Raw genomic sequence first — 14,606 nt, 5'->3', positions numbered from 1 at the left:
CGAGGGAAAGCCGCGCTATACCTGTGTAGGGTGGAAAGCCGAATTCAGTGTTTGGGGAGGGGCTGCTCTGTTCCCTCCCGGCGGGATCTGATTCCAGCATTTTGTCAGCCCCTTCCCTCCACCTACACAGCCCAGCATCATCCTCAGCTGTCACCACTGCTCACCTAGAACAATGAAGGCTTGTCTGATTTTCCTGGAAGGGGGAGGAGGATGCTGAGGGTGGAGGAACCCGGGGAGGTGGGGCTGGATAATTGTTCTCCAGGATGGAGGAGAGGAACTTCATTTGCACTCAGATTATAAATAAACTTCTAGCCCACAGAAACTTCTTGCCAGGCCACAGAGCAAACTCTCCCTCACCGCAGAGGTCAGAGAACTGCGTGGGAAGCAGTTTATGGGTGGCGAAGCCCCATCCAGCTTCTCTAGAAAGCCTTACCAAGGCGCTCCCACTGAGCTAGCCTGTCCATCATCCCCGACCCCTCTGCCCCAACTCATAGCTTTGGTTTGTGTGGGAACGTATCTGCATTTCCACACTGCTTTGTACGTGTGATTCCCACACCTTGGGGGTGCGTGAGGGGGGTCGTTGCCTGGCATAGGTTTTGAAGGACTCCGGCATCCTCTGGGATTCCCCACAGATTCAGCATGGATCAGACGGGAGACTTTTGTATGACTTCCAGGTGTGACCAGCTGTCTTGAAGCTGCAGCTTATATGCTGAAACGTTGGGCATTTTATTGCATTTCAGAAGAACGTGGGACAGAATATTTGAAATCAGGTTTCCCAGAAAACCCTGTAATTGGTGTCCCCATTCATAGTGGTGTGCCCAGGGCGGTTGCGCTGCCAGAGCCCCAGGCCACGGCCACTCCATGGACTGTCCCAGGTGGCAGAGACCTTGGCCATCACCCACTGCCTCTCCGGTTTTATAGATGAGGAAGCTGAGGCCCATAGAGGAAAAGTGACTTGCTTAGAGCCAAAGTGCTATTTTTTTTTTTTTTTTTTTTTTTTTGCGGTACGCGGGCCTCTCACTGGTGTGGCTTCTCCCGTTGCGGAGCACAGGCTCCGGACGCACAGGCTCAGCAGCCATGGCTCACGGGCCCAGCCGCTCCGCGGCATGTGGGATCTTCCCGACCGGGGCACGAACCTGTGTCCCCTGCATCGGCAGGCGGACTCTCAACCACTGAGCCACTAGGGAAGCCCCCAAAGTGCTATTTTTTTTTTCTGTGGCAAATCCAGGATGAGAACTTAGCCTCCTAAGTCCCTAGTACTTTCTTTACACTGTGCTGCTTCCAGACATTTGTTCATTGCTCTCGGGCTGCCCCTTCTCCCCATGGTTTTAAATTCATATACTTTCCCAAAGCCCCCAAGTTTCATGACATGCTAGAAACGTTGACATCCTGTCTTAATACGGTCTTAATACCTCAGTCTATACCTGAGCCCCCCGTGAGAGACTTTCTGGTCCCTTGGGGTCTTATGGTTGAGCCTCAGCGCCCAGAGACCCCTGTCCCTTTTCTCCTGCACATTTCATGCTCCCAAAAGCCAGAGAGAGTGGCTGTCTTGGGGCACACCATCTGAAGTCTGCTCTGAGCCTAGTAGATGAAAGAATCTGAGTCTTTGGAAAATGACCCCCTAAAGGGCAGGGAGGGAGGCCAGTCCCTCTGTGGCCCAAAGGTGGGGCTCTAGGTCAATTCACTGAGTGTCAGCTTTTCAAAAACAGCAGTTTGATATTGTGCAAATCAGCTTGTGGTCTGTCCCCTGTCTACCATGTTCCCAGTCCCTCTTGCTTTGCCTCCCCTTTGTTCTACAGCTATGCTGTCCAACAGAAATATAATGAGAGCTACATACATAATTTTAACTTTTCCAGTAGCCAAAAAAGTTTTTAAAAATGGGTAAAATTTAGACTTCCCTGGTGGCGCAGTGTTTAAGAATCCGCTTGCCAGTGCAGGGGACACGGGTTCGAGCCCTGATCCGGGAAGACCCCACATGCCGCAGAGCAAATAAGCCCGTGCGTCACAACTGCTGAGCCTGCGCTCTAGAGCCCGCAAGCCACAACTACTGAGTTCATGTGCCACAACTACTGAAGCCTGTGCGCCTAGAGCCCATGCTCCGCAATGAGAAGCCACTGCAGTGAGAAGCCCGCGCAACGCAAACGAAGAGTAGCCCCTGCTCGCTGCAACTAGAGAAAGCCTGCGCACAGCAACAAAGACCCAACGTAGCAAGTAATTAATTAAAAAAAAATTTTTAACGGGTGAAATTAATTTTAATAGTGTATTTTTACTTCACCCAGTATCTTTAGTATATCATTTAAACAAGTAATTAAAAAATGATTTCAAACTCGGATGTGTATTTACACTTACAGCACACCGCAGTTCAGACTAGTCACATTTCAAGTGCTCACAGCTGCGTGCAGCTGGTGGCTGCCATTGTGGACAGTGCTGTCCTGCAGCTCAATAGACTTCTGTCCTCCTTTGCCCCTGTAGTCCTCCCCTGCCTCTGCCTTTGGATAAATCTGGTTCTCCCACCTTTCCCTTCATTCCACGCTCCCTCTCAAGCATCCTAAGAAAGAGTCACCTTCACAGCCCCTGTGACTTAATCCGTTGCAGTCTAGACCCCTCTTCTACCCAATCTCCCTCAGCGGTCACCTGTGGGAGGGCCCTAACAATCTTTGATTCATGGTACCTTGTCAGCCTCTTCCACAGACTTGACTCAGTTGGCCCTGCAACTCTTCCTTTAATCTCTCTCTTCCAGTTAGCTTTCGTGACACTGTCTCACTCATTCCACTCACCATGGAAACTTCCCTTCCCCTGGAGAGCTACTTCTGGCAAATGTCTTGCTTGGGACCTCCCAACACGGCTCCCCCTTCCCTTTGCAGGGCCCTAGCCCCCCTCAGGCCCTGGCCTTTCTCATCTGTGCCATTTCCCCACCTCTCCTTTTGGTTTCTCCATCTCTAGCACCTTCCTCTTGACTACCTCTTTCCCAGCTGTCGAATTAATCTTTCTGAAGTGCATCTCTGATCACATTTCCCTGTTGAAAGCCTGCAGCATTAGAAGTTGTAATAACAGGGGAACTTGCTTACACTACAGCGTTGAGTGAAAAAAGCAGGATACCAAATCATAGAAACAGTAAGATCCCAGCTTCACAAAAGCAAAAACAAAAAACTGTGAGTAGATTAGAGAGGAAGGAGGGAAGGAAGGAAGGAACCAGACAGCACTGGTTGTCTTTGGGGGGTAAATTGATTTTTTTTCTATGATTTTGAAATTTTCTCTAATGAAAGCACATTTTATAAGTTGAAAAATTAATATACTTTTTATTTTGGGAAATGCAGCCACCAAGAGGTTTTAATGCTTCCTGGGTCATGTGCCAGCTCCTTACCTGACAAGGATGTCCTTCGTGATCCAGCCACGAACCCCACCCTGTCTCTGCCCAGTTCCCCTTGCTGGCTCTGTCCCAGTCAGCGTTGACTTCCTCGCATTCCACAGGCAGCCTTGCACCTGTCTCCCTCCACCCCTTTATTCAGGTTGTTGCTGCCACCTGGACACCCCTCCCCTGTCACGCTGGCTGCCCGGATGCTGCCCACGCTGCAGGTTCCATCCCCAGACACTTCTAGCCTTCTTGGTCCCCACTGCCCAGACGTGATGTCTTTTTCTTGTTTGAATCTCTTTTCCCATTTGACTTATTCTGCCTGGTTTTGTAGGCATTTGAATTCTGATCTCTTCAATTAGGATAAGAAGTTCCTTCAGCCTGCCATGCTCAGAGTAAAAGCATGTAAGATTTTCCTCTTTTTAAAATAAATTCATCATTTTTCTCTTTTAAGATTCGTACGTATGGTAGAAAAGTAGGAAAGTATTCAGTGGTCTAAAGAAAAAAGGTAAAAATACTTGTAATGCTACCACCTAGAGACAGTCTACCACTGTTAACATACATCTACTTTTAGATTGGGATCATGCTGAATATGCAATTCTGTATTGTCTTTTTACCCCACTTGACATTATATTTTGCAGACTTCCCCATGATGTTGAATCTTCTTCAAATAAAACACTTGAAAGGCCTTGACATGTTCCAGGGTATTGAAGCACCGTAATTTATTTAACTATTCTCTAGTTGTTCAACATTTATCTGTTCCCCATTTTTAAGTTTTCTAATTCTCCTTGGATATAAAGCCCTGCCCAAGCTACTGAGTTTCTGTAGCACAGATTCCTGAGAGGAGACTGAATCTAGGTCAAAGAGTATAAACATTTTTAAAGCTCTTCATACACATGGCCAGATTGCTTTCCAGAAGGGTTGTGCCTTCACATCCCCACTGATGGTATGGTGCCTCTTCTGTTGCATTCTTGCCATCATTATTACCATGAAAAAAAGCTTTGCTAGTTTAATAGGCAAAATATTGTTTTCATTTGTATTTCTTTGCTTACTGGTGAGGTTCACATTTTTCATATCATGTGTTTATAAGTCATTTGTAATTTTACTTCTTTGAAAAGCTTCTTCATCTACGTTATCCATTTCTCTGTGAAATTTTACTTATTCCTTGTTAATGTATAAACCACTTCATATAATAACAGTATTATCTCCTCTGCCATATTTGTTGAGCGTTTGTGGAACTAACTTGGGATTAGCGACACTGCAAGGCCTGCAGAGTTGGTGTCCTCTCAGATGCTTCTGTGCATATGCCTTCCTCCACCACCAGACCTGGAGTCCTGGAGGGCAGGGGCTGAGTGGCCGGGGTTAAGGTTCCCCAGTGCCCCAGTATGGTGCTCTGCACTGGATGCTTAGTCAATGCTTTTTGAGCGAATTCAGAGGATGTCCTGTTCAAATAAGTACTGTTATATGAAAGCTGTTGTTTTTCTCTGGCTGTGTACACAAGGTCTGGAGCCTTCCTAGGAATAAGTGACCAAAGATGACAAAAATAAAGTGTACAGTGTGGCCATTTCTCTCTAAAGGCACAGCTGTTTAAGTTACAGAGTAGACGACCTCACATTTTCTTGTCACTATTTGCTTTAAATTGTAAGGGAATCAAAATCACAATGAGATACCACCTCACTCCCACTAGGATGGCTGTAATAGAAAAGACAGACAAAAAAAGTGTTGGGGAGGATTGTGGAGAGTCAGAACCCTCAGTCACGGCTGGTTGGAATATAAAAGGTGCAGCCACTCTGGAAAACACTTGGGCAGTTCCTCAAAATGTTTAACATAGTGTTACCATGTGACCAGCGTCTTAGTCCATCCAGTTTGCTCTAACAAAATACCATTGCCTGGGTGGCTTAAACAACATTTATTTCTCACATTCAGGAGGCTGGGAAATCAAGTTCAAGTCACCAGCAGATTTGGGTCTGGTGAGAGCCCACTTCCTGGTTCATAATTTTTCACTGTGTACACACTTAGATTAGAGAGTACTCACTTAATTAGAGATTAGAAAACTCTATGAGATCTCTTTTGTAAGGGTGCTAATCCCACTCATGAATGCTCCACCCTCATACCTAATCATCTTCCCAAAGCCCCACCTCCTAATACCATCACACTGGGGGTCAGGATTTTAACGTATGCGTTTAGGGGAAGAGGACACAAACATTCAATCCATAACATCTAGCAATTCCACTTCTAGGTATATACCCAAGAGAATTGAAAACAGATGTCTCTGAAAGAAGCTGTACATAAATGTTCATAGCAACATTATTCGTAACAGTCAAAAAGTAGATACAACCCAAATGTCTATAACTGATGGATGAATAAACAAAATGTGGTATATCTGTACTATGGAATGTTATTTGGCCATAAAAAGGAATGAAGTACTGATACATGCTAAACAGAGATGAATCTTGAAAATATTATGCTAAGTGAAAAGAGCTAGACATGGGAGGCTATTACATGATACCGTTTATATGAAATGTCTAGAACAGGCAAGTCCATCAAAACAGAAAGTAAATTAGTAGTTGACGGAGCTGGGAGTGGGGCTGCGGGGGGAAATAAGCGAGGATTAATGGGTGTGGGATTTCTTTGGGAGGATGTTAATAATGTTCTGGAGTCAGTGGTGAGGGTTGCACAACCTTGAGATTGCATTAAAAGCTACTGAATTGGGCTTCCCTGGTGGCGCAGTGGTTGAGAGTCCGCCTGCCGATGCAGGGGACACGGGTTCGTCCCCCGGTTCGGAAAGATCCCACATGCCGCGGGACGGCTGGGCCCGTGAGCCATGGCTGCTGGGCCTGCGCGTCCGGAGCCTGTGCTCTGCGACGGGAGAGGCCACAACAGTGAGAGGCCCGCGTACCGCAAAAAAAAAAAAAAAAAAAAAAAAAGCTACTGAATTGTATACTCTAAACGGATGAATTCTATGGTATGGTATATGAATTGTATCTCGCTGAAAACATAATTAAAGGACACTCTACGAGGGTAAGGCTTGGCCTCACAAGACAGGCAATAGGCCTTTCTCACCCGCAGGGGCGAGTTCCTGGGAGAGAGCTGGGCTGGAGGCAGCAGCTGGGAGGAGGGCCCTAATCAGCAGCATTTTATGTGACCAGGATCTATGAAGAAGGCCTGGGGCACTTAGGACGAGGGTGAAAGAAAGTCGAGTGTTTCTTTATTAAATAGAATAAAACAAAAGTGGACCTAAATTAAGTTGGGATAAATAACAGCTTTGTACAGTAGAGCAGGACAAGCTCTGAACTCAGAATGAAAATCCGATTGAGTTCTGCCGCCGTCTTGCTGTGTGACTGCCATTGAGGCTCCTGCCTCGAGCCTTAGTTCCTGCATCAGCAGGAGGGGGTGATGCCACCCAACTTGCTTATCTTAGAAGGATGCAATGAGGATGCAATGAAATATTACCTGTGAAGGTGTTTTGAAGGCTGTAAATTGCTGACCCCCATCATTCCTAGATACTTGTCTTTTTTCTACTTTAGTCTACGTTGTCTTTCCTAAATATGGATTAAGCAGATGCTAATTATTGATTTGTTTTTAGTAATAGTAAAATTGTATTAAATAAACATCGTACTTTTATAGATTACTTTTTTTAAAACCATTGAATTACACACTTTATTATTTTTTAAGAATTTTATTTATTTTTGGCTGTGTTGGGTCTTCATTGCTGTGCACGGGCTTTCTATAGTTGTGACGAGAGGGGGCTACTCTTCGTTGCGGTGCGCGGTCTTCTCATTGCAGTGGCTTCTCTTGTTGTGGAGCACGGACTCTAGGCGGGGGCTTCAGTAGTTGCAGCACTCAGGCTCAGTAGTTGCAGCTTGTGGGCCCTAGAGCACGCGGGCTACATTAGTTGCAGCACGTGGGCCTAGTTGCTCTGCAGCGTGTGGGATCTTCCTAGACCAGGGATCGAACCCTTGTTCCCTGCATTGGCAGGCAGATTTTTAACCACTGCACCACCAGGGAAGTCCCAAACATTGTACTTTTAGAATCATATTGTAGATTGGTATTTCCAGAGGCAGTGAGTAGCCCATATGGTTGGGGTAGTGAGGAGAAGGGGAACATGGCCCACAATGAGACTTGTAGAATCTAAATACCAGCACAGGAGTGTGGGCTTTATTTTACTGGTGGGCTTTTGAGCAGGAAAGTGTCATGATATAAGGGGATATGAGGATCACTGACATAGAGGATTCCAGTGCAGGAGACATTGACAAGCACTGAGCAGCTAGATCCTGGCTGGAATGGAGAGGAGGAGGGGGTGCCACCTGGGCAGAACCCTAGCAGGAATGAAGTGAGCGGAGACCCTGGTCTTGTTTGTCCAGAGCCATTGAGTTGGACCAGCCACCTCTATGAAAGAGGACCTCGTCACAGAAACCCTCAGGCAGAGATAATGTGGCTTTGATCACAAAAAAAGTACACAATCTTTATTCTCTGTAAAGGAAAAATTTTAAAAGAGGCATCACTATGATGAAAAAAAGTTAATATATGTAATATTTTTAAAAAACCATTTAGCACCTAATCGAGCATGGTACAATATACAAGAAACCCTGCTGATATGCCTTCTCAGTGTATAATTTAAGATTATCCTTCCCTGATTTATTTTACATCATAATGGGATTCCACTGAGGTCCCCCAAGCTTCCCACCAGCACCACGGAGGAGAAATGAAATCTGGGACAGGCAGAAGGAACCCTTGTCCTGCTTGTCAGCTCCTTTTATTTGGGACTCATTTGGTTGCTAGTTTTGTGTGTTTGTAAACAGAAAAAGGACTAAAACAGAAAGGGTTCTGCCTGTCTTTAAGGCTGGAGTCCCAGGTCACAGCTGCAGAGTACTGGGGAGCTGGTCCTCAGCCCCCAGGGCCCTGAGTTGGTCTAGCCCCCTGGGTCCAGGTGGGTGGATTTGGAAAATTAGATCTCAGCTTTGACTTGCACTTAAGTGGGGTGATTTCAGGCCCTGATGTGAAGAGGAATTACTGTAGTCTATCTGTGCAGGAGCCACTGAGAGTGGAAGAGGATCTGGAAGAGGAAGTGGGGCGGAGTGGGGGCTGGGTCACGCTTAGTGTGCTGGGGCTCAGCCAGGGGGGGCGGTGTCAGCTGGGGGAGGGCAGGTTTGAAAGGGCTCCCTGTTAGCGTTGTCAGTGAAAATACAGTCGCCCAGTTAAACTTGAATTTCAGATAAACAAATAATTTTGTCGTATATGTCCCCAATATTGCATGGGACATACTTATACTAAAAAAAATTGTTGTTTATATGAAATTCAAATATAACTGAACATCTTGCCCCCTCTCCCCAGTCACCAAATCTGGCTCCCTGGGGAATTCTCATTCCCCATCTCCTACCAGATCCACCCGGTGAACCAACTTGCAAGGGCAAGCTGGCTTGTCCAGAACAGAATTCGTGCAAAATAGCAGATTGAGAGGGGGTCTTCCCCAGCTTATTTCCTTCTATTCCAAACTGTTCATTCCTCATTCCTCTTTGCTGTGTGCCTTTCTCAAGACTGGTTAGTAGCAGGCCTATGGCAGCGGGCCCTTGGGTCCCCCCTGAAAACTCAGAGAGAAGAGGCAGCAAGGATGGCAGTGCCCAAGGCAAGCTGCTGGGAGTCCTTTCAACCTTTGCCATGGAGACACTGCGCACACTGAGGACTGTCTCTTCACTTGTGACCAAATGAAACCTGCAGCCTACACACAGCCAAAGATTGGGTTTCTGAAGTGCTGGGGTTTTAGAAATGCCAGCGGAGTTGTACATATGCCTAGGCATCTCCTCTGGGTTTCCACTAGGAGACCAGAATTCCAAACATTCTCCACTCACGGGGTTTCTCCTGGTGTGGTCCTGGGACCTCCCAGACCCAAACCATATGTAGGCCTGATTTTAAAAGCAAATGCTGAGGCCACTGCCAGGACTGAGGTTTGCTGTATTGTCAGGTGTCCCTGTTACTCCACCTGGTGTAACGTAGGTATCCCTTCACACACACACACACACACACACACACGCACGCACGCACGCGCGTGCGCGCCTCTTCCATGTGGTTGGACATGTCCTATGAGGTCGGCCGGCACAAGGAAAACCAACAAACCCTTAATTAGGCCTTGCTTACTTGTTGTGAATGATACCTGCTATTATTTACTAATTAAGTATTTTACATAAAGACATATGAAGGGGCTCAATATTTGATAATTATTTTTAGTAGAGAAGAAAGCTGGTCAGCATTTAGACCCTTGTGCCTGAGGTGTGAGATCATTTTTAAGCTACAAACTCCTTCCTGGAAGGCCGTAAGCAGAATTCCATCAGATTTTACTGACGTTTCCTCTCCATTCATAACCTTAGTGTCTGCACAGTGGCCTTAGCATCTATTAAAACCTGGCACACAGATTCCTGCTTTTTTGATGGGTGGCGTGTGTGGTGTGTGTGTTTGTTTGATATGTTCATCTCTTTTTCACTCTCAGGTCCAATTTGCTGAAATCACCCTTCCCAGTGGGGCCTTGCTCAAGACCCCTCTCTCATACCCAGCACTCTCTTCCTCCTCACCCCATTGTGTGTTTAGTGAATGGGAGAGGGGAACACTGAGGCGTGCTAAGCTTAGCCAAGCCATTTGGACCCTATTGGGTTACGGAGCATCATTTTACCTGGATTTGCACCGTCTGTTGCTATTGGCCTTCTGGCTGCAGGAGGAGTAAGGTTACAGCAGGAGAGGTCAGGAGGATTAGTACTGAGATACAGCATCGGCCAGTTGATAATTACTTCGGAGATCATGTCTCAGAAGAGAGTCTGGTCCCTCTTTCTGGCCTCAGAGAGAGGAAAGGCTGCCCTTTCCCCGTCCAGCCGGCTCCTCGTATTCTCTCTGCTAGTCCCACCTGGATCTTAGTCCTGTCCTTTCTTTATTAAAGTATAACTTACATACAGTAGAATTCAGCTTCTCTGGCGTGCAGTTCTGTGGATTTGGCAAAGGCATATAGATGTGTAACTACCAGCACAATCATGATATGGAACAGTTCCATCACCCTGAAGGATTTCCTCCTGCTGCCCCTTTTAGCCAACCTCTCCTCCTGCCTCCTGGCAACCACTGATCTGTTTTCAGTCCCTGCAGTTTTATCTTTGCCAGAATGCCACATAAATGGAATCATATAGTATGTAGCCTTTTGAGTGTGGCTTCTTTCACTCAGCATAGTGTATTTAAGACTCATTCGTGTTGTGTGTTATCACTAGATTGTTCCATTTTCTAGATGGGTAGTATTCCGTAAACATTCCTGCACAGATTTTTGTGTGAACATAACTTTCCATTTGATTTGGACAGATACCTAGGAGTGAGGTTGCTGGTCACATGGCAGGCATAAGTATGAGAAATGCCAGAATGTTTCCCAAGGTGGCTGTACCATTTTTCATTCCTACTAGCAAGGTATGAGAGTTCCAGTTGCTACACACTCTTACCTGTGCCAGTGTTGGCAGTTCTTTCTTCTTTTCTTTTCGCTTTCTATTTTATTTTAACCATTCTAATAGTGTTTAGTAGTATCTCATTGTTTTAAATTTGCATTTCCCTAATGGCTAATGATTTTGAGCATCTGTCTCTGTGCTTATTTGTCATCTTATATCTTCTTTGGTGAATTGTCTACTTAAATATTTTGCTCTTTTAAAAAGTGGGTTGTTGGTTTTCTTATTTTTGACTTGAGAGCTCTTTATGAATTTTGGGTACAAGTCTTTTTATTAGATATATGGTTTACAAATAATTGTTCCCATTCTGCTGCTTGTCTTTTCATTTTCTTAACAGTGTCTTTTGAAGGCAAATGTTCTTAATTTTGATGAAGTCTGATTTATCAATTTATCATTTCTTTTCTTTTATGGATCATGTTTTGCTGTGGTATATAAGAAATCTTTGCCTAACCCAAAGTCTTGTGTTTTCTTCTGGAAGTTTAATAGTTTTAGGTTTTACGTTCAGGCCTATGAACTGTTCTGAGTAAATTTTTGTATGTTTTGAGTTAATCATATGGGTATCCAATTTTTCTGGCACCGTTTGTTGAGAAGACTTTCCTTTCTCCATTTAGTTGCCTTTGTATATTTGTCAAAATAAAGGTGTGATAAATGATTTGCAGATATTTTCTCCCATTCTGTGGGTTGTCTTTTCACTTTCTTGATGATTCCTTTAGAAGCACAGGACTTCTTAAATTTGATGAAGGGCAGTTTATCTCTTTTTTTATCTTTTATCATTTGTGCTTTTGGTGTAATGTCTAAGAAATCATTGCCTAATCCTAGGTCATGAAAATTTATTCCTATATTTTCTTCTAAGAGTTTTATAACTGTAGCTCTCATGTTTAGGTCTCTGATCCACTTTGAGTTAATTTTGTATATGGTATCAGTTATGAGGTACAACTTCATTTTTTTGCATGTGGATATGAAGTTATCTCAGTATCATTTGCTAAAAAGACTATTCCTTTCCCATTGAATTGTCTTGGTACTCTTGTTAAAAATCAGCAAACCATAAATGTAAGGGTTTATTTCTGGACTCTCAATTCTACTCCATTGATCTATACTTCTATCCTTAGGCCAGTACTGCACTAGATTAATTACTGTACTTTTATAGTCAGTCTTAAAATTGAGTAGTATGAGTCTTCCAACTTGGTTCATCTTCTTTAAAATTGTTTTGGCTATGCTAGTTGTTTTGCTTTTCCATATAAATCTTAGAGTCAGCTTGTCAATTTCTTTTTAAAACCCTGGTTGGGTTTTGATTATGATTACATTGCATCTATACATCAATTTGGGGTGAATTGACATCTGAACAATACTGAGTTTTCCAATACATGCACATGGTATGTCTCTCCATTTATTTAGGTCTTTTAAAATTTCTTTCATTAGTGTTTTATAGTTTTCAGTGAACAGGTTTGCAATATTTTGTTAGATTTATGGATAAATATTTCATAGTTTTGGTGATATATAAATGGCACTTTAAAAAAATTTCGCTTCTGATTGTTGCTTGCCTGTAGAAATACAGTTGCTTTTTTGTATATTGACCTTGTTTCCTGTGATCATGTATCTTTGTATTCTAAACTTGCTTATTAATTCTGGTAGCTGTTTTGGAGATTCTTTGGGATTTTCTACACAGACAAACATGTCATCTGCAAATACAGACAGTTTTATTTCTTCCTTTCCAATCTGTATGCATTTTATTTTTTTCTCTTATCTTATTGCATGGCCTCGGACCTCCAATATGAAGTTGAATACATGTAATGAGAGAGGACAATCTCGCTTTGTTCCTGATCTTAGGGGAAAACATTCAGTCTTTCACCATTAAGTATGATGTTAGCTATAGGTTTTTGTATATGCCATTGATTGGCATATACCAAGATTGAGGAATTTCCCTTCTATTCCTAATTTGTTAGGAGTTAAAAAAAAAAAATCTTGTATAGGGACTTCCCTGGTGGTCCAGCAGTTAAGACTCCACGTTTCCAGTGCAGGGGACACTGGTTCGATCACTGGTGGGGGAACTAAGATCCCAATGCTGCACAGTGCGGCCAAAAAAATAAAAAAATAAAATTAAACTAAAAATCTTGCATAGATGTTAAGTTTTGTCAAATACTTCTTCAGTAACTATTGAAATAACCATATGGTTTTCTATTTAGTCAGTTAATGTGGTGAATTACATTGATTTTTGATGTTGAAACAGCCGTCCATTCGTGGCCATGTTGCATCATCATGCTGCATTATTCTGTCTGAGGGTAACTTTTCATATTCTCCTTTCCAGTTTCTCCTCACTCCTTTTTTTATCATCCGGCACCTTCCTCTCACCTTTCAAAAGATATCCCCTAAAGAGAACATTCTTCAGAATTCCCTGTAGTCTGCACCTTCACCTCCACCTCCTCATCTCCTTCTCTCTCCTTAGCCCTCTCTCAGTGGTCCTCAGCGACTTCCAGGAGGTGTGCCCTTGGGCTCTCCCTTCACAGTCATTGCATTGCTTCCTACTGCAGGCTGCAGTCTGTTTCTTCCCTGCCCTTGGGGGCTCTTCTTTCTGAGTCAGCTCTGCCTTGCCAGCCCCCAGCCTCATGTAGGTCTTTGTTCCCTCATGCTTTGGGCTTCAGTGGTAGCCTCCTGGCCCATCTCTCGACGCCCTGCATTCCTCTTGCCCCGATGAACCTTCCTGAAGCCGTGTGCTCATCCTGCCATTCTTTGCTTCAGCAGTGTTCGTGGCTCCTGTTGTAGGATTGTGGCAGCACTTGTCAGCCTAACATGCAGATGCCTCTTCATTCTGGCTCCAGTCTGCCTTTCCAGCTCCAGCTCCTCTCTGTGGACTTGCCCTCAGGATCAGAGAGCCTGGGTTGTTTACTCAAGGACCCTGAGTACCTCGCAAGCCTGAGCTTCCTGGATGCCCTCCCCAGGGACACCCTTTCTTACGTCTGCCAGCCTCGGCAAACATGCCCCTAACCGCAGGCCCAGGGAGCCCGGGCCTGCCCAGCGGTCTCTCCTCACTCTGTGCTCTCTTCCGCTCCCTCTTGCTTGGCATGAGTCAGCTTCTGCTTCCTGTTGCTGGTTCTCTGTCAGTCTTGACCGCTTATCTCCTCAACTGGACTGTAAGCTTCTGTAGAGCAGGGGTCTTCTTTGCTTGTGATAAATAGGTTGGGGTTTTTCTCTGCAGTACGTTTACATAAGATGACAGTGGTAGGATTCGGGGGTGGCTGAGGTTGGGGTGGGGGCGCTGGGACTGAGCAGCTGAGTTGGTGGAGCTGTGGAGCTGGTAATCTGAGTTTGCCCCTTCCCTGAAACGTCCTCAGGGAGGCATCTGGAGGGGGGCCAGGAGGTGCTTGAGGGGAGCCCACAGTGTCCTTCAGCCAGAAAATCAGAATTTTTTGTGTAGCCGAGGAGAGAGCAAGACTGAGACGGGAGAGGAGAAGTCTCTTTCTGTGCATGGACTGGGACAGACATGGTATAGGATGTCTCCAGGGAAAGACGGCAGCACATCTGGTATGGAGCCCACATGGCTCTGGGCCTGAGAGCCTGGGTGGAGGTCAGGGCCATCTCAGAGCTGGGCTGGGGAAAGCCTTCAGGTAGAATGCAGAGCAGAGCCAAGGACAGGACCTCTAGGTCCAGAGACACCCTGGAAGAAGAGTCGCTGCCAGGCAGCTGAAGTCCCAGAGGGAGGCCCTTTGGGATCCCAATAGACAAGTGGACTAGAGACCAGTGCAGGGCTCCTGGGGGCTGGAGGAGCCGCAGCGGGAGGCGCAGGGGTCGGC

This window comes from Aethalodelphis obliquidens, unplaced genomic scaffold, assembly GCF_003676395.1.
Source record: "Aethalodelphis obliquidens isolate GAN/ISIS:26980383/991018 unplaced genomic scaffold, ASM367639v1 scaffold1, whole genome shotgun sequence".
NCBI classification, from domain to species: Eukaryota; Metazoa; Chordata; class Mammalia; order Artiodactyla; family Delphinidae; genus Aethalodelphis; species Aethalodelphis obliquidens.
The sequence above is the reverse complement of the archived record's forward strand: the minus strand, read 5'-3'. Positions refer to the sequence as shown.